The 18375-nt window shown below is 38.2% G+C and overlaps 1 protein-coding gene across 28 annotated transcripts in view; it reads right to left on the bottom strand.

The window, feature by feature from the left end:
* Positions 1–18375, bottom strand: part of DTNA (dystrobrevin alpha) — a 414322-nt gene that overhangs the window by 188806 nt on the left and 207141 nt on the right. The window contains exon 1 of one of the 28 annotated variants that reach the window (XM_043444244.1): positions 6620–6823. The exons of 24 other annotated variants lie outside the window; for them this stretch is intronic. The gene's annotated coding sequence lies outside the window, so the exon portion shown is untranslated. Of the gene's footprint in view, positions 1–6619; positions 6824–18375 lie in introns of those variants that run through there. 3 more of the 28 variants (XM_043444248.1, XM_043444264.1, XM_043444267.1) reach the window with 3 other exon arrangements.

The following is an 18375-nucleotide window of genomic DNA, read 5'->3' on the forward strand; positions in this document are numbered from 1 at the left end:
AATAATTACATAAAGAGCCTCACAGATTTGTTGTGCTTAATTTTAGAGCTGTACTGTCCAATAGGAAAGCACTCGTCAGATGTGACTATTAAATAATTTAAACTACTTAGCATTAAATAAAATTAGAAATACTGTTTCTTAGTCAAACTAGTCTTATTTTGAGTGCCCAGCAGCCACGTGTGACTATTAGTTACTGTACTGGACGGTGCAGACACAGAACATTTCTAACACCACAGAAGTTTCCATTGAATATCAACACTCCTCTAGACTTCTGCCATCTCCACTACACCTAAAGGCTAGGTTACAGTCAATATCAATCATCCTCTGCCATCCTTATATAAGCAGAAATTTCTTTTGAATGAAATTCAAATAATAATGATTGGGAAGTGTATTCAATTCAGAATATTATGGTGTTTTCTATCAAAGTCAAGCCATTCCAGATTTCACCATCTGGCACTTTCTTAGAGTGCAATTATAAAAGTGTGCCCTCACTCTCCCATTTGGTAGGGGACTTTTAATTCGAAACATCAGTTGTGAAGATAGATACAGATATGGAGGTAAAGGAATTCAAAAACTCTCCCACTCTAACACTAGCATTTGAATAATGCCTTATATTCGCACCCTTAGATTATCTTAGCTAGTCCATAGCAGAACCCAGGCATTCTGACTCTTAAGCCAAGATCCGTTTCTCTACCCCATGCTGCTTATACATGTTCTAACTACAAACTGGAGCAGTGGAGCAAGTGTGGCTCTAGGTAAGCCATATTTATGTCTTCTTAAGCTTTAGAAGTATCAGAGCAGAAATAAGCTGGTGTGTTTGTCACGTTTCTCAAATTTTTTTTTTTTTCCAGAATGACTATCCTTGTCTACACTCACAGACATCACAACAATGAAAAACGGTGTATATATGTTTATTTTGTTATGATATTTTAAATTTTGGGGTACAATTTTTAAAGCCTTTGCCACACATTTCCAGGTTGACCCCCTCCCCCACACTGTATCAATTTATACTCTCAGTAGCAGAACACTGGATATTATTACTGTCTCTCATCCTTCTGCTTCTTTTAAACAAATTGCTAAAGATTAAAATATTTGTTTATTTAATTTGTAAATATTTAAAAATAATAGTGAATATAACACCAAAACATGAATCCATGAAAGAAATAATTGATACGTTGGACTTCATTAAAATTAAAAATGTTGCTCTGTGAAAGACAATATCAAAAGAACCAGAAGACAAGCCAGAGACTGAAAGACAATATTTGCAAAAGACACATCTGATAAAGGATTGCTATGCAAAATACACCTAATGACCTAAACGGACATCTCACCAAAAAAGATATACAGATGGCAAACAGGCTTATGGAAAATGTCCACATCATACGTCATCAGGCAAATGCAAATTAAAATAATAATGAGATACCACCACACATCGAATAGAATGGCCAGAGACAGAACACTGACAACAAATGCTGGAGATGTGGAACAACAGGACTCCTCATTTCTTGCTGGTAGTAATTCAAGATGGTAAAGTCACTTTGAAAGTGGTTTCTCACAAAACTAAACATACTCTTAGCATATGTTCCAGTAATTGCACTCCTTGTTATTTACCCCAAAAAAGCTGAAAACTTCTGTCCACACAAAACCCTGCACATAAATGTTTATAGCAGCTTTATCTGTAATTGCCCAAACTTGGAAACAACCAAAATGTCCTTTAGTAGGTGAATGGATAAATAAACTGTGGTACATCCAAACAAATGGAATGTTATTCGGGGCTAAAAAGAAATGAGCTTTCAAGCCATGAAAAGACATGGAGGAAACTTAAATCTCTATTAGGAAGTGAAAGAAACCAATCTGAAAAAGCTGTATACTGTATGACTCTAACTGATATTCTGGAAAAGGCAAAACTATGGAACAATAAAAGGTTCAATGGTTTCCAAGATAAGGTGGGGGCGAGGAGGGGTGTGTGTGGAGGGAAAGAAGAGATAAATAGGCAGAACACAGAGGATATATAGGGCAGTGAAATATTCTGTATGATATTATAACAATGGAAACACAAATAAACATATATATATGTATTTATCTTTATACCTTTGTCCAAACCCATAGAATCTTAGAATTCACCAAAAGTGAATCCCAAGGTAAACTATGAACTTTGGGTGATTATTATGTATCAGTGTAGGTTGATCTTTGATAAAATTGTTTTTACCATTCTCTTGCTCAGCACTGATAATGAGGGAGCCAATGCAGATGTAGGGATGGGAGGTGTATGGGAAATCTCCGTACCTCCCGCTTAAACCTGTTGCAAACCTAAAACTGCACTGAAAATAAAGTAATAAAATAAGTGCTGTTCTCTTTCTTATTAATTTATGAGATCTTATTATATGTTATAGGTGCTCATCTTCTTTTCTTTCATGTGTGTTGCAAATATTGTTTCTAGTTTGCTTTTTATCTTTTAATTTTGTTTATAGCATTTTCCAGAAGTAATAAGTTTTTATACAACCATTTCTTTATGATTTCTGCCTTTGAAGGTGTATTGTGCTATCTCAAGTTCTGTATTTCCTTTCGCTACTTTGATTGATGGAATCATCAATCTATCTGCTATTTTTTTCATATGAGGGTACATAGAGGAAAGTGTTTCTTCAGAGTACAATTTTTCCCCAAACAAACCCAAATTAGTAAGTTTTAGATGTAAAATACCATTGTTATTTAAACAAATAATTTAAAATTTTAAAATATAAGTGAAATATTAAAATGATGTCAATAGTGAACATTTTATCATGTAAATGCCAGGTAGAGGGGAATTACATAACAATGATATCACTCTAAAATGTATCAAGGTAATATTATCATGAAAGTGAAACTAGCTGATTGTACCTATTTATATACCAAAAATGTAACAAATTGTTTGTTCCTAGCAATGCATTTACTCTTTTCCTATCAGATACTGGGCCACACACTGTATAATTCTTGGGGAGTTTAATCATTACTGATGAAAACATCTATTGCTTGTTGAACAAAGTCAATATCCTTTATAATAAGCTCTGAGAAGACCATAACAAACACATTTATTGTTACTGATTTGTAAATGCTATTAATGGAATCAATGAAAGTTGGGAGGAAATATCTGAAAATCATACCACTTACTAGAAATTTTCCATTTCTTTCTAAAAACATTGGCCTTTGACTACATAGCTTAGAGCTTTCTAGTGAAGTCTGTCTTTCTCTCTGAATTAATCATTATTGCCATTATAATCACTATCATTATCATGATTGTGATACCATTACTTTTTTTTCATTTTAAATATTTAAGAATATTTTTAAAAAGTCTAATTTTTTTCATACAAAAAATTACATGGTTGTCAATTATAAAACCCACTTTGATGAAGTCACAGGTTTAAAAATAGCAACTCCTAAAAGTGGAATATCTAGCTGATATTGAATCATCATTCATTGGCTTTATCTTCATCTATTTCAGAGATTTTGTCTTAGGGACCAAAAACTACCATTAGTTTTATTGAAAAGGCTATAATAGTCAATATGATACTTCTTTATCATGACTCTGTTGAACACCTGTTTCTTTAATAGAGGTAAATGTTTGTAGATAATTAGCTATTTGTCTGAGAGGTTAGGGATCTCTAGAAATTAGAGATTAAATGTTAAGATGCTCCCAATCATTCAAAATTAACAGTAAAGCATGATTTAAACATGGGTTGACACAAATGATCAAAACATCTGCAAAATTTCTAACTTAAAGCAAGAACATCAAAAGTCATTTTGCTCCTTAAGAATATAAGTGTTCCCTACAGCTATTATGAGAAACAGTGTGGAGGCTTCTATAAAAACAGAAAATAGAGCTACCATATGATTCAGCAGTCCCTCTTCTGAGGATATACCCAAAAGAAAGTAAGCCAGTAATGGAAAAGATACCTGTGCTCCCAAGTTCATTGCAGCATTATTTGTGATAACCAAGACATGGAAACAAATGTATGTTAACAGATGACTGGAAAATGCAATTGTGATGTATACATAAAAGGAGTACTATTCAGCCTTAAAAAAGAGTAAGATTCTGACGTTTGCAACAAAACGGATGAATGTAGAAGACATTACGCTAATGAAATAAGCCAGACACAGAAGGAAAACTACTGTATGATCTCACTTATAATGTGGACTCTAAACAACATAAATACATGGAAGCAGATATTAGAATGGTGGCTACCAACCATTGTTGGGTGGGGGAACCAGGAGATGTTGGTCAAACGGTACAAAGTTGCACGAATATAGGATGAACTAGTCTAGAGATCTAACGTACGGCCTGGTGAGCAGAGTTAATAATTCTCTATATTATGTAACACAAATTTGCTAAGAGAGTAGATTTCAGGAACTCTCATCACACACACAAAATGGTAACTATTTGAGCAGAAGATATGTTAATTAGCTTGACTGTAGTAATCATTTCATTACATACATGTATATCAGGTCATCATGTTGTATACCTTAAATATATACAATTCTTATTAAATATTTAAAAGAAATTTCCATCTTATGGACCTCTCAGTTACAATAACTTTAAAAATGGACATGTATACATGGATTAGTGCCAAGTGTATAAAAATCACAAAAAATGGGTACATTTTAACACACTTCTAGCCCTAATGTATAAGCTAACTGATATCTTAGCCCAAAACAGGAAGAACTGAAATAAATTCAATTAGAGGAATTTGTTTTCATTTCAATTAATAGAAAGAAGCTATCCATGCCTTACCGTGGACTTGAAACTTGGAATAGTGGAATGATAATACTTTTTGTTAATTTCACCTCATCCACGTTATACTGTCTCTCTTCTTTTTTATATGAAGGTTTAACCTATTCTAGTACTGAAGGAAAGAAGAAAGCTTGTCTAAGAGATCATTCACACTTTTATCTTTTGTCTATTTTTCTTTTCTTATGTTTTCTGTCTCTCTCTCTCCCTCTTTCTATCTCAGATATTGCCAGTTTTGAGAATTTTGCACTTTAAAATATTTTACCAGGTACCATCTTTCACCAACTCTTGGTAATTTCCTATTTTTAAGTAATAACAACTGAGGCTTGTGAAAATATTTTGAAGGACATGCTCATAGCCTGTTTTGTATTCAAAGCAACCAAGGGAAAAAGGAAAGGAAGAATTCGGATTCAAGCTTGGACATTGTACAAATGTTACAAATGTGCTATTATAATGCTTTTGATATTTGTTATCATGGAAATAGTTCCCCTTATTTGCAATCATGGCAAAAAAATTGTTTTGAATAATTATGACCTCTTGTTCAAATTTAGAAGATGGTCTGAATGGATGAAAACTAGAGAGACTTAGAAAATAGCAATGAAAATCACAGAACATAAATGAATTTTAAAAAATCTAAGTGTTCCTTTTTAAAGAAAGGGTGAAAAAAACAAAAACAAACAAAAAAAAAAACAAAAAAAAATAATAATAAAGAAAGGGTGGTATAAGAGTAACCTTGGCATAATTTATTGGCTTTCATCCCAATCAGTACCAATTAGTGGCAATCAATTGCTTTTAGCTATGAAAGTATTTTTAAAAATCTCTCCTATATGAAAACACTCCAGTGAATATCCCTGAGTAATACTGGGTTCTGCTAGTTTTAGCAGGGGTTTGTCTCTGAAGCTGCCAAGACAACTTTGTTCTAAGAGGAGACAAGTTGGCTAGGTTAGCCCTTAACTAAAAAATGAAAGTAAATCCTAATGTCTTATGAGAAAGCTAAACATCAAACAACTGCAGAAACAAGAAATCAAAACAAATCATAAATTTTCTTCTTCAACTTGCTCCGCACATATCCAAGCCTCCCTCTTTGAAGCAAGCTGCTTGGATGATACGTAAACAACGCAAGGAGGAGGCGCCCATGCTCTGGGAATTGATGCTTCACGGAGCCACACTGAAGTGTTTACATTCTGCTCTTACCAGCCTCTAAGCAAAAGAGTTCATTTTCTACTCCCTGTAATATATTTTCTTCTATTTTTAAATCCTCTAAGATGCATATGACCACCGTGTCTGAAAGAATAGAATATTAATGGATATAAAATATGTTGTAAAAATTATAGATAAAACTGAACTCTTCATGATGAATGAGGCTGGTAGTAATAGGAAGAAAGAGGAATAGAAGCCCAGACAGAATAAATATAGTGAATAACAGGCTGGAGAACTTGGTCCTATGGCTCCATTAGTATAAGAGACAAGCAGCTATGGGCTAATGCCACTAATAAGGTGTCCACTAAGAAAAGTGGACCATTTTCAAAGAACGAAACACTTTACTCTGTTTTACATTGATCTGAAGACACTAACTGCATTCTTATTACTTCCTTTCTAGTTTTCTTTCTTTTACTTGCACACACACGCTCACTCACACTACCAAAGAACTATAAAAATTCACAATGATCCAAACTTTCAAATTAAAAACAGATGCAATCAGAGGTGGGGGGAGTTGGGGTAGGGGAGACAGGAGAAATCTGCCCTGTGTCCATGTGGGGTTGGGGATGGGGGTGACAGTGAAATTCTACCCGGCAAGTTATGCCATTGCAACAGAAGAAGTAAGAGGTCAGTTTCATAGATTCAATTAAACCTTACCTGGTTTTGTAGTTAAATGCAGCAGCATGCCCCTAATTCTTCCTCTAAAGCATTACATATGCTGAAAGCTCTAGTATTTGACCTTACACACTTCCACAGAAGAAACTCCTAAGTAACCTTCAACTTCAATAAAACGCTGTGTTCATTCTTCCCCTTGTGTTCAACACACAGCAATCTAATACACCTCATCATGTGGTCCGTTACCATGGCAGCAATGAATCCAGCTGCTGAAATACAAAAGACTGACAAAAAGTTGCTTTTTCCCCCTCCACCCACCCTGACAAAGTCAGATTTTTTTTTTTTTCCTGTATGACAAGTCTAATTTGAATATCTTTCTGTTGCTGACTCAACTTTGCAGACAAGGAAAAAAGAAAAAGAAAAATGAGTAAAAAAAGGCAAGAATAAAAGGGCTCCCAGAAAATGTAAACCAACTAATGAAATACCAATATGCATTTTTAAGATGCCGCTAATCCCTTGAAAGACTGATGATTATCTACTACTTCTGTGGACCAAATATTTTAAAATGTCAGTTACTAACTCAGTAGGAAATGCAGCATTAATCTCCCAGCATCTTTTAAAATATTTTTAAAAATACACGAAATGATTCAGTAAATACAGATGCTGAGAAACACTACATTAGCCTATGAAGGGCTAGTCTCAAAGTATTTTCCTAGGGGAAACTCCTAATTACAGCTCAGAGGTGGGAGGTAACATTCTTCATTTTCTTTTCATCAAGACCCTGTGTTTATCTGTTATTTAAACAGATTAGATTTCAGTTCTATTTAAAATGCTCATAGATTTGGATCTAGGGTGGTGGAGCCTACTAGAATTACGCAAACTGTATCTGGGGGCTCTATATTAAGATTAAGATATGGGGTTGGCACAATATTAACTCTGAGCGATCCAGGGATCCCCTTCCCCCAGACCAATGGTTACATAATTAAGATTGAAGGAATCACCTTCATTTCTTCCCAGTATTTTAAGGAAGGCTGACGGGAGGAGTCCTGAGTGGCTGGGGCTTCACCTCATTTCAGCTGCGGTTCCTCCCTCCCACCACAGGGCTCTGAGCTCTAGCCAGAGGCAGCTTTGTCCCTCAGGCCTTGCATTGCTACCCTGCTGTGTCCACAGCCCTGCTTACTGCCCGTATTTAGCTCATATTTCATAATACTGTGTTTACATATCTAACTTCTCTTTTTAGATATGGACTCTCCTAGGAAAGGGAGCTGTGTCTTTTTCATGTTTCTATGCCAGTCATCGCTTTGGCACAATGAAGGGCTCAGGGACAATTTATTTTCTGTTTTTTAAAATTAAAATAGGGTTGATTTACAATGTTGTGTTAGTTTCTGGTGTAGAGCAAAAATGATTCAGCTATACACACACACACACACATATTCTTTTCCATTATGGTTTATTGAAGGATATTGAATATAGTTCCTTGTGCTACACAGTAGGACTTTGTTGTTTATATATTTTATATATAGTAGTTTGTATAATCCCAAACTCATAATTTATCCCTCCCCAGCTTGGGCAACCACATTGTTTCTATGTCTGTGAGTCTGTTTCTGTTTTGCCAGTAAGTTCATCTGTGTCATATTTTAGATTCCACATATAAGCGATATCATATGGTATTTGTCTTTCTCTTTCTGACTTATTTCACTTAGTGTGATAAGCTCTAGGTCCGTCCAGGTTGCTGCAAATGGCATTATTTCATTCTTTTTTATGGTTCCACTGTATATATACAGCATCTTTATCCATTCATCTATGGACATTAGTTTGTTTCCATGTTCTGGCTATTATAAATAGCGCTGCTGTGAGCACTGGGGTACATGTATATTTTCAAATTAATTTTCTTCAGATAAACGCCCAGGAGAAGGACTGCTGGATTATATGGCAGCTCTACCTTTAATATTTAGGAACCTCTATAATGTTCTCGATAGTGGCTGCAACAATTTATATTTCCACCAACAGTGTAGGAGGGCTTCCTTTTCTCCACACCCTCTCCAGCATTTGTTATTTGTAGATGTTTTCATGATGCCCATTTTGACTACTAGGTACAATGGTGGTAACTCATTGTAGTTTTGGTTTGTATTTCTCTAACAATTAGCAATATTGAGTATCTTTCATGTGCCTATTGGCTGCCTATATCTGAATGTCTTCTTTGGAGAAATCTCTATTTAGGTTTTCTAGCCAGTTTTGATAAAGTTGTTTTTTATCGTTGTTGCTGTTGAGTTGTATGAGCTGTCTGTATATTTTGGAAATTCACTGTCGGTCTCATTGTTTGCAAATATTTTTTCTCAATCTGCATGTTGTCTTTTCACTTTGTTCAGTGGCTATTTCTTGAACGCATAAAGCAGGAAATGAATGTTTTACCTTAGAACAGTGGAGGAGCCCTCAGCTCCTCCAGGACTGAGCTCAAAGCTTTTCCTCTAGTGGTTAAACCCTTATGAGGTCCACATAAGTTTTTCCTTAATATTCTATGCCACTAATGGACACGAGCAACAGGAGCCGGGAGCTCCTCAGAGGATCAATCATGGAGCTACCCAGACATGGGTGTGAAACGCGGCTCCTGCTCACGCCCGTTGGTGATCTTGGATAGATCATTAACCTCTCTAAACCTGGGTTACTGGAAAGCTCCTACTTTAAACAAAATGAAATGAGCTAGTTCAAGGGAAGCATCAAACACTGAGCTTGGAAACAAACTAAATGCTCAACAAATGATTGCTAGTACTGTTTAGGAAAACTGTGAATGACTTTTGAGCAAGAGGGACAATGAGAAAGTGTACTGACACCTACCTGACTTCCTCTTGCTGATGAAACTGTTGATTGATTTAAATCAGACTCATACATGCACTCCATAGTATAAGTTAGGGTAATGACGCAGCATGAACATAGAGGCCACGCCAGGCAAATACCTAGGTTGCTTATTCCTACCTACAAACCAACAAGGGGGGGATAACCAGTCAAGTGGTTTTACATATTCCCAGGGCAAAACAGGTGGAAGAGGGTTAAACTTGGGAGTCAATTAAAAACCTTTTAAATATGAAAGAAAAACACAGTAAAGAAAGCAGTTCATTTTGATACTTACATTGGATTCTCAAGAAATGGTCTATATGTTATTTATTAGTATTTTTTCAAATTAAAATGGAATATGAAGAACTTTAATCATAAAAAGCTTGATATTAAAAATTATATACATAGATCTCATCTTAAAACAATTTACCAATGTTGGATTAACAGTAGCTTTTAAAAGATTACCCTGAAAGCAGTAATGAACACAACATTGTAAATCAACTATACTTCAATTAAAAAAAGAAAAGATCGCCTTGATCTGTAACAAGGGCTCTAAACTGCTCACCAATACAGACTTTTAGCTGTTTTTCTTCACAGTCATCTAACTCAGGAAATTACCTGACACCAAAGCCAACTGCATTGGAAAATTAGCATCAAAATCCCTTTGAAGACTTATAGTGCAAAGCAGCAGTCAGGGGTTAATAAAAAATCCCGAGAGAAAAAAACTTTCATTGCAGGAAGTTGCCAGAAAGGATAAAAATGAATGTTGCACATTGCAAGATTTCTCTAACATTAGAAAAAAACAGCCCTACAAGAAAATTGGTAGAGATTATTAAAATAGCTTTGGCACTGCTACAACTCTGAAAAATCCTTAAGTGCTGTGACTCCTGACACACAATTCTATAAGCACAAGCAAAGAAGCAGGAAGCACGTCCATTGGAGAATTCAGCACCCGCTAATCCTCTTCAGGGCAGCTGATGAAGGCAAGACCAAAAGGACCACCGTTTGAATAATTCATTTCTGTGGGAGTCCTTACCGTGTGCCTTTTCCCCCACTAGGAATTGGTTATGTATCTAATTGTTTTTCATTGTATAAGTTTTAAGAGTTTTATGGAGTGGGTTGTCCAAAAAGTTCATTCGCGTCTTTCTGTACGATGCTATGGAAAAACCCGAACGAACTTTTTGGCTGACCCAAGAGTTAATGTAGACTGCTGCTAGAGCATTCAATATGATTAGCAAACATTCTTTGTCAGGGGCTAAAGCAACCTGTTTGATTGTCTCTCTTTAAGATGTCAGTATATTTGGTTTCGCCAGGTTTTAAATCCCCTTTGCAAATATTAACGTCTCACTCAGTGCGAACAAAATTTGTAACATAATCCGTGCTGGTGTGACCCACTTAATTTCATATGAAGAATTCAGTCATCTAGGGAGATAGCTTTTGTGACTTCATGCACAAAAGGCATTGAAATACTGTACTCCAGAAAGTCAATTTGCTAAACCATGGACCCAGGGACTTGGGAGGAAGCTTACAGGGTTACTTGCTTCACTGCTCTCTCTTCAGACAGGAGGGCACCTAATTTACCAAACTCAAGGTAATAATATAGGCTCAGAGGTCACAAGCTTGAATTAACACATTATTGACCAAAAGATTTTTGCAGAAATGAAAGCCTGTGGTGTTAACATGTCTCCGGTCAATAACGGGTGAAACAGCATGGTTACAAAAAACTGGCTGTTAACGTCAATGAAACTAAAACAGGACAAACAAATTTGAACCTCAACAAGAGTGATTTTTTTTTCAGGTCACATTTTGAAACTGTTATTTATTTTATAATACCACAAAGTGCTTTATTGTTCAGTCACTGGTTTAAATCAAATAAGAAAACTTGCTAACAGCAACCACAAAGTGATTGTGATCTATTGAATAGTTTTGGCAAGCACAGTGTTTCTTGGGCTGCTCTGAGCAGCTGACCTAAAAAATATTAATCGGATTAGTATCTATTCTACTCACGAAAATTTCTTATGAAAGAACAACACTCTTGCAAGCCATTTCAATTTATATAACTCAATATCAAGATAGTCTCTTTGACCCTTAAGATGTTTTCAAAACATGTACTCTTCCTTTGAATTGTACTAATCTTGCTATAAATAATAAGGATGTCTTTGTGTTTTTCTACTGTTGACACATCACAGAAAATGCCTCCTTTTTTAAATAGCACTGTGAAATGAATGCCTACGTTTTCTGCAGATAACTTATTTGTAAAACTGGAATCATTTTGCCATGCTCACTTAGGAAAACTTATTCCCAAATTTCTGTTTGTTTGCTTTTCATCTCTCTCTAAAATTCATAATTATATAATTATATTCAGGATCTTTCCTTAATGAAAAATATGCTTGGTTTTCAAACTTAATAATAAAAAGTTATACTTGTCCATTTCCTCACTACAAGGTAATAATATCACAGGTTCAAAGTAGAGAAGTTAAAAAGTGCAATTTATGAAATAACCTTAAACACATATAATTCAGCTATCTGAAGTAACAAATACTGATGTTATGATGTACTTCTTTAATTTACATAGTAAATATCTTGGATAATGTTGAAAATTGCTTTCTATTGCTTAATGAAAGACACATACAATAAACATGCAATCATATTATGTATTCTTTGAAAATATTTTTTGACAGTTGCATAAAATTCTGCTATTCGGATGTATCAGAATTGATTTAGCCATGCCTTATTGTCAAGTATATTTTTAGTCTTTTCCAGGTTTTTTATTATAAGCAATATACCTTTGCATATGAACTTTGATCCCATCTTGGGTTATTTCCTTAGAATGGATCCCTTAGAATGGAAGGGAGATTATTGGTTTAAGTTAGAAAGTCTAAGGATACAATTTTAGAATTGACAGGATTCATACATATAATTTGGAGAAGGAAATGGCAATCTACTCCAGTATTCTTGCCTGGAAAATCCCATGGACCGAGGAGCCTGGCGGGCTACAGTCCATGGGGTTGCAAGAGTCAGACATGACTTAGCAACTAAACCACTACCAGCACCACCACCATACATATAATTTAGCATAATACTTCCTTTTATAGAAGAGAAAACTGAGCCTCAGTGAGATGCCAGGGCTGGCTCAGAGTCTCACTGTGAGTTCTTCTGGTGCTAGAATGGAAACTGGGTTCTCTCTGATCTGCTTTGCTTTCTGTCATTTCACCACGTGTGCATGTATGCATGCATGCTGAGTTGTTTCCGTCGTGTCCGACTCTTTGTGACCCTATGGACCATAGCCTGCCAGGCTCCTCTGTCCATGGGATTTTCCCAGCAGGGATACTGGAGTGGGTTAACATTTTCTCCTCCGGGGGATCTTCCCGACTCAGGGATTGAACCCTTGTCTCCTGTGTCTTTACTTTGCAGACGGAGTCTTTTCTGCTGAGCTACCTGGAAAGCCCACCATGCTGACCCTGAATGGCACTTCATCTCTGAGGGGCTCCCTCCTACATATCACCTGTGAAACTCCATGAATGTGCTCTGAGCCCAAGTCAGGAATGGGAGTTACTTGGTGGTGGGTGATGCTAGTTGTTGTCAGGGTCAAGCCACATGGCAGTATCTCTATAGCCACTTTCCGCTGAACGCAAAACAGAGTGGATACTGAGAAGAAGCAGTCTCCCAGACCCAAATCTGTCCTGAGAAAAACAAACTGGAAAAGGATTCCAAGAGAGTTGAGAGGACTCATAAAATCAGTGAGTTCAAATTGATATAAAATGTAGAAGTGCTCTTTGATGGGGCCCAAGTTCTTTTATGGTCCTGTATTCTGTCGGAAGAGCAGAAGAGCTGAGTGACTGTATGAATGGTAGATTGTCAGGAAGCTCGTAAAGGAAGGGGAAGAAATATGTGTCTGGTCACCCTCCTTGACAATCCCATATCCTGTAAATTCAGGTGTGTTTGCCCAGCCATGATGGAGTTTCCATCCGACAGGATATATGATATCTCAGCTAGAGGGAAATGGAAAGACATTTCCAAAAATCAAGTCTATTTGTGAAGTCAAGGAAACAGGCAGATTTCTGTAGACCTCACCCTTAAAAGAATTCATTTTCTTAGTCTGAAGACAGAATCCACAGAAATTATGGGTTCTCAGTCTCTTCCATGTGACTTGTTCTAAGATCAGATGACTTATTCTAATAAATATTATAAGTGCCTTCTAAAAGCACACACTGTACTATTTGTAGGCAAAGAAATATAAATGGCCTATAATCTAGATGGGGAGATAAAAACATGGATAAAGAAAATATAGCTGTAGATACAAAACATATGAGAAAAATATAATTAACTGACTTGAGAGGAGACAGGTAATTTAATTAGGTTAGTTTAAACAGAACATTTAGGGGCAAAAAGGACCCATTCAGGGTGTCCTAGGCTTGGAAAGCATTTGCTGTTATGATAGTAGGTGTGTTTTCCCAGATTCTTCTACTTCGTGTTCTGGACTTGGAATACATCAGCAGAGCAGACATTCTACAACACAGAAACAGACTTAGAGACTTAGAGAACACATTTATGGTTGTCACAGGGGAAGCATGGGGGGACAAGATAGGGAGTTTGGGATAGACATGTACGCACTGCTGTATTTAAAATAGATAACCATGAAAGACCTACTGCATAGCATAGGGGACTCTGCTCAATGTTATGTGACAGCCTGGATAGGAGCGGAGCTTAGGGGAGAATGGACACATGTATATGTACGTCTGGAGCTTCCCAGGTGGTGCTAGTGGTAAAGAACCTGCCTGCCAATGCAGGAGACGCAGGAGATGTGGGTTTGATCCCTGGGTCAGGAAGATCCCCTGGAGGAGAGCATGGCAACCCACTCCAGTATTCTTGCCTGGAGAATCCCATGGACAGAGGCGCCTGGCGGGCTAAGGTGCAATAGGGTTGCACAGAGTTGGACACGACTAAAGAGATTTGGCATGCACATACGCATACATATGACTGAATCCCTTTACTGTCCACTTGAAACTACCACAATGTTGTTAGTAGGTTATACTCCAATACAAAATAAAAGGCTAGAAAATAAAGGTGGGTAGAGGGATGCCTGATGAGTGTTTTCGGTGATGTAGGAGTGATAAAAGCTATTGAGTTTCTCTCGCCCTTTGCCATGCATCCCTGGGAAAGGACAAGTAATTAAGTGCCAGTGGCAAGGTGAAGAGGGAGGGTGGACTGGAAGTGTCTCTCAGGTAGTGTGTGTCTATATGTCACGGGTAAAGAGATGGAGAAACCAAGAGGCCAATGGAATGTCCAGTGGACATTCAATGTACCTGTGGACATTGAGGAAAAGTTAATTATTGATGACAACCACAATGACAGCAAAAGGGATGAGAAAATGGAGCAAGCTGTGGAGGGGAGGTAAGGCATTAAGGCAAAACTATAGAGGATAAATTATTTCAGGAAAACAGAAACAGCTGGAAAAGGATATAAAGGTGATTTGGGGGGAAAGATAAAAAGAGATCAAATGCGATTCAAGGGAACATAGTGAAATTACTTACGGAGGGAGAGAAAAAGGATATGAGAGAAACACCATTATTGAGAAAATTGAAATAATTGAGATGAGTAGCAAGCTAATATTTGATATTTCATTCTATATTTAGTCTTAGTTGCCCAATTGTACCTGACTGTTTGCAACCCCATGGACTGTAGCCTGCCAGGCTCCTCTGTCCATGGGATTCTCCAGCCAAGAATACTGGAGTGAAAGGCATTCCCTTCTCCAGAGGCTCTTCCCAACCCAGAGATAGAACCAGGGTCTCCTGCATTGCAGGGAGATTTTGTACCATCTGAGCTACAGGGAAGTCCCATTCTATATACAGACTCGAATGACCTCTATGATTGGGATGAGGGAAAAGATTCATTGGCTTCTTAAACACATTTTGTATAAATTGACCCATAACATAAAGATATCAGGCGCTTTGGACCCTTCTGGGTGACTGTTGTGGCAAACGCCACCTTGGCAGGGGCCATCCGTCTGACAGTTCAGAGGTTTACGTATGTGATACCCAGGGGGGGTCACTGGAGCCCATCTGGGAGGGGTTATCCTCAGCCCACACTTCACACTGGTCAGTTCATCAATCAGGTCACTGCATTCCCTTTATAGCCTCGGAGTGACATGTGAAATGGAGAAACTGGAGAAACCATTCATTATATGATGGAGAACAATACACAGGAAGGGAAGTGGCATAAAAGTCTGTGAAGGAGGCACTTAAGCGTTTGAAAGGATATCTGCAGGTAAATAATAGTGAGCAGGTGTTCTCCCTTTATTACTGAAGGCAACACAGTCTGCCTTTGCCAGATGAGACTTTAGGAAGGACCTCCTGATTTAATATCAAAATTATGGCATATACGTAACACAAAGCAGAAGGGCACTAGCATCCTACACCGTTCGTCAGAGAGGAAAGTGTTTTGGGAGGATATTGCTGCTGCTGCTGCGTCACGTGAGTCGTGTCCGACTCTGTGCAACCCCATAGACAGCAACCCACCAGCCTCCGCCATCCCTGGGACTCTCCAGGCAAGAGAACCGGAGTGGGTTGCCATTGCCTTCTCTTGGGAGGATGTTGGTCACTAGTATTTGTTATACATGTAAAGACCCTTGACATCCCGGTGAAGACACAATGATGTGTTTATAGGCTCCTAAACACACAAATCATGCAGAGAGAAACCTGAATTTACATATTAGCTCCTTTGGATATTACTGCTACAAATGTGACAATATAGGAGAGTTCAGATTGCCCACGCACAATGTCATGGGCAATAATATCCAAAGCGTTAAACACAAACACATCTGCTTTATCTATTTCAGGCTTTATGATATCTTTGGTAAACACTGTAGACCAATTAAAAAAATAAAAGTAAGCAAAAACATTTTCTAATCACTTACAGTCCCACCAACCACAGTTAATATTTTTGGATTTCCCTATTTGTGTCTCTCTCTATGGAAATATACAGCTTGATTTTTAAAAATTTACTTTACTGAAGTATAGTTGATTTACAACGTTGTGTTAATTTCTGAGTACAGCAAGTGATTCAGTTATACAACGGACAGCCTGATTTTTAAAATGGACTGTTACTTTTCAAACTATATAGCCATATTCCACATACAGACTTGACTTTTTCTGGGCCTATTGGTTATACATGGGCTTCTTTTGTGGCTCAGACAGTAAAGAATCTGCTTGCAGTGCAGGAGACCCGCGTTCGATCTCTGGGTCAATAAGATCCCCTGGAGAAGGGAATGGTAACTCACTCAAGTATTCTTGCCTGGAGAATCCCATGAACAGAGGAGCCTGGCAGGCTACCATCCCTGGGGTTGCAAAGAGTCAGACATAGCTGAGCAACTAACTATTGGTTATATATTGCCTGGCCTAGAAGATAATGGTAAAGATAAAGAAAAACTAAGTCACTCAAAAATGCTGTGCTCATTACAGGTGGAAGAACTAGAAAACAATGTGTTATTAACTGGAATGGGGAAGGGTTTGGGGACTAAATCCAGAAGGAAATAGTGTTGGAGTTCTGGGATCCGGGAACAAGGTCTAGGTCAAAGGAAACTCCTACCTGAATGGGACGCAGGTTCTAATACATGGTGATGACCCATGGAGGATGGAGGCAAGATAGGACCCCTTTTGATGGATGTGACTATGGTCTAAGGTATAATTGTGCTGATCATTCACTCTACTATCTGGCTTATCTCCCTATTATCATCAGGACTTCAGGAAAGCTCTGAGAATGGTTCTCAGTTTCACAGTGAGTCCCATGGTTATTAAGGCCACGTCCAAGCTTGGAACGGGGTAAGAGGAAAGAATGGTCTCTCTGCAGTGATCTGGTGTTACCTCAGACCTCTCTGAGAAAATAACATTTGAGACAAAGCCTGTGGAGAATGAGGAGGAGGCCTTTCTGACAAAGAGAAGAGCAAGGTGAGCCCCCCAAGGCAGTCAGAACCTGATGTGTTCCACGAATACAGCGAGACCAGCATGGCTGGAGCTCTCCGCAGAAGGGGCGGAAGGTCAGGGCATGAAAAGGTTGGCAGGGACCGGGGCTTTGTGGGACATACTAGGGGCTTCTGTAATTTATCCTCTGTGCAGTGGGAAGCTCTGGGAGGACTCAGAACATGAGAGTAAAGAAATAGAATTTTAATTTTTAAAAGAAACCCTGGCTTGGGTGTGGAGAAGGGATAGGAGAGGGGCAAGAGTGGATGAAGTGAAAACAGTCTGGGGGCTGACTGGTGACTCTGGACTAAAACGCTGGCAGTGGAGACTGAGACGTGGACACACCAGAAATATATTCTGGAGGCAGAACTCATAGGAGCCTTTCATAGACTGAACGTGGGAGGATGAGTGAGAAGAGGGTGTAAAGGAGAACCCCCCACATTCTAAAATAAAAGAAGGATGGATAACCAACAAAAACCTATTGTAAGCACATGGAACTCTGCGCAGTGTTACGTGCCAGCCTGGATAGGAGGGGGTTTGGGGGACAACGGATTCATGTATGTGTTTGGCTGAGTCCCTGCATTGTTCACCTGAAATTATCACAACACTGCGAATCAGCTATACCCCCCCCCCCAAATGTTTTTGATGTTTAAAATAAAATAGAAGGAGGTGCCATTGACTAAGATGCAGGAGCATGCGGACGGCAGGCAGAGTGCGGCAAGGCATGTGTGCAAGAAAGTGTTGAATCTGAGGTGCCTCTGAGACTGTAAAGCAGTGATGTCAGGAATGCTGTGTCTACATATGCCTAGAGCCCTGGAGAGAAGGAATGGACGGAAATGTACAGGTGGCAGTTGTAGGTACAAAGCAACTTTTTAAAAGCTGTGTTGAAAGGAGATCATACCTGGAGAAGTAGCCCAAGCTTCCTCCCCCAGACAGAGGGGTCAGGGAGGTGGGGGAACCTGTGAGTAGCTTTCAGTGGAGGCTGAAACAGGGCAGTTTTCCAGGAAA

The sequence above is a fragment of the Cervus canadensis genome, chromosome 23, assembly GCF_019320065.1.
Source record: "Cervus canadensis isolate Bull #8, Minnesota chromosome 23, ASM1932006v1, whole genome shotgun sequence".
Taxonomy (NCBI): domain Eukaryota; kingdom Metazoa; phylum Chordata; class Mammalia; order Artiodactyla; family Cervidae; genus Cervus; species Cervus canadensis.